This window comes from Carlito syrichta, unplaced genomic scaffold, assembly GCF_000164805.1.
Source record: "Carlito syrichta isolate Samal-C Ts95f unplaced genomic scaffold, Tarsius_syrichta-2.0.1 Scaffold61660, whole genome shotgun sequence".
NCBI classification, from domain to species: Eukaryota; Metazoa; Chordata; class Mammalia; order Primates; family Tarsiidae; genus Carlito; species Carlito syrichta.
The window spans coordinates 1-2766 of record NW_007005756.1 but is presented as its reverse complement, the minus strand read 5'-3'; the positions used below and the strand labels follow the sequence as shown (position 1 = coordinate 2766).

Genomic DNA, 2766 nt, shown 5'->3' with positions numbered 1-2766 from the left:
GTGGTTCAGAAATGCATCGAATGCGTACAACCCCAGTCTTTGCAGTTCATCATCGATGCGTTTAAGGGACAGGTAAGTAACATAGGAAGGAAATAATGGAAACAAATTGATGATTCTTTCCTCTGTGAGTAGCAAACAGGATAGGATGTATGACATGTTCTCTATGTGCTTAATGTATTTTAGACTGCAGTCAAAAGCAGTCATGCATGGTGCTGTCAAGTACCTAGCTCTGCATTGCCCATTCTCTTCCCTTACCTGTCGGGGGCCTTCTCTTCATCATTAATTCAGATATCTGCTCACATTGAAATGAAACACTGTCATCAGAGTTGTTAAGATAAAATCTCATATTTGAAGAATAAATATTTTCCTTTGGTTAAGTACTATCCTGATATTCAAAAGCTCTTATCACTTATTAAAAATTCATTTATAAAACTAATTCATTTATAAAACTAAAGTTGAACATCATGTGTGAATATATCTTTAAAATAACAAAGTGCTTCTTGCTTAAATTATTTTGAAGGGGATGTGAATCAGGTTGGTTTGAACTGTATTAAAAGTGGCCACATATCCAGAGATAGTATACTGTTGAAGTATACAGTTGTAAACATAAGGCTACATGTATGAAATCATACATAAAGCACTTACTGCAATGACTGACACTTGGTAAGCATCCTGTGTCAGCAGCTGTTGTTGCTCTTATCCTCATTATTGTTCTTGATTAATTAAAGATCTGAGGTGTATGTCATTCAGCACAGAAAGGCAGAATCAGGGTGGTGTCAATCTAAAGCCTATGTGCTTTTCTGTGGCTCCAAACCTAACAAAAGAGGAATCTTTTTTTATTGCTGAGAAACACAGATTCAGAATACTACATTTGTAATCTTTGTGGCCATGTGAAAGCATGTAGGATTTGATCCTAGTCCTTTTTCTATTTTTAACTCTATCCTTTGGAGAGGCTGGCAGTAGACACTCTTGACACTTAAATTTAAGTGTGTTTGTCGTGATGTTGAGTAATTCTCTGTTCCTTTCTAGGCTTCTTGGAAAAAATCCCTTTCAACTTTGACTTTATGCATGTCTGTGAATTCCTAAGAGAGTTATGTAATGGATTTATTTATACACACGCACACACACACACACACACACACCCCTCTTATCATTTATAAAGAGAAGTTAAATTAGTCTGTTTATGAAGATCAGGGAGATAAAATCATAATACTGAAGCACTGAAAGTCCTGACTATTATTGTTTTTGCTTTTCTTATTTGTGTTGGTCTGCCCTAGGTGTTTGCTTTGTCCACACATCCTTATGGCTGCCGAGTGATTCAGAGAATTCTGGAGCACTGTCTCCCTGACCAGACACTCCCTATTTTAGAGGAGCTTCACCAGCACACAGAGCAACTTGTACAGGTAGTAGAGTTGCCAGTAGAGGAACCACAAACACCTGTGGGCTCATGGAGGCCCATAGTTTGTGTGTTGTTGTGTCAGCATAGGTTCCGGAAGAGGTTAATGTGTTTAAAATGCTCATTGAGTCTTTGGGGCATTATTTTCATTTAGAGCATCCTGGTTTGTGTTTTTTGAATACTGGGAGTAAAGAGAGCACTGGCCTTGGAGTCAGGAGATCTGCCTTCCAGAACTCTGTTGTAGACTAGTGGTGTCATCTCAGATAGACATTTAATCCCTCTGGTCTCAATTTCGTCATTATCAAATGAACTAAGTGGATTGGCTGAATTCTTTTTTTGGCTGTGCTACTTTCTCTGCTTCTACCATTGATTAAGTAGGTGTGCCTGTTTTGTTTGACATGATTGTTGCCCGTTTTTTTCATATAGATAGGTGCAGTAAGCCATCTGCACATGTTTTTAGAAAAATAACTCTTTACTCCCATAATAGCTTCTCCCTTTTTAATAATGCACATGGGCCTACTTTTTTGTATACAGTAATTTATGATGAGCTCAACTAGGCCTTTTGGACATAAATAGACATGTACAGATATTATCTTGTCTAGTAATAATCTGCTCCTATTTTGTAATAATAGGGAAAAAATGTTTTTCTGTCCATTTTGTGTGTTCATTAGTATTCATGTAAGCCATCATGGTGCTAAAAGAAAGATGGGTGTTAATTAGATGTAAGGAGTTAGGTAACCCACAGAACTGGTTTTTACATAGAAATGTTATTGTTGCTTCTCAAACAGGATCAATATGGAAATTATGTCATCCAGCATGTATTGGAGCATGGTCGTCCTGAGGATAAAAGCAAAATTGTAGCAGAAATCCGAGGCAACGTACTTGTATTGAGTCAGCACAAATTTGCAAGGTATGTGCTTTGAGTTACACAGACTATTTCCCAGAATAGTGGATTAATAGTATTTCAGCTATAGCAAGAAAGATTGACCTGTCACTCTCTTTTTAAAGTGTTTCTTTTTTTCAAAGTATACGTTGCTTAAAGAAGTTAAATATTTGTACTAAGTTTAAACCATAGGAAGTCCCTTAGTGCAGCAGTCCCCAACCCTTTTGGCATCAGGGACTGGTTTTGTGAAAGGTAATTTTTCTACAGATGGTGTTGTGGCATCAAGAGGCATTAGATTCTCATAAGGAGTACACAGCCTAGATTCCTTGCTTGAGCAGTTCACAGTAGGGTCGGTGCTCTTACAGGAATCTAGTGCCTGATGAACACCTCCACCACATCCCTATCTCCTTCCTCTTCCCCCCGCTCCTCTCCCATGCCCTCCAAAACATCCATGGAAAAATTGTTTTCCATAGATGATCTGACAGGA

The 2766-nt window shown here is 38.0% G+C and overlaps 1 long non-coding RNA gene across 1 annotated transcript; it reads left to right on the top strand.

Annotated features, from left to right (window-relative positions):
- The first annotated feature begins 6 nt into the window (after window positions 1–6).
- On the top strand, window positions 7–2312 carry LOC103252055. The gene is made up of 3 exons (XR_503764.1): window positions 7–72; window positions 1278–1403; window positions 2185–2312. It is a non-coding gene; the product is annotated as an uncharacterized LOC103252055 (long non-coding RNA).
- The last annotated feature ends 454 nt before the right edge of the window (window positions 2313–2766 follow it).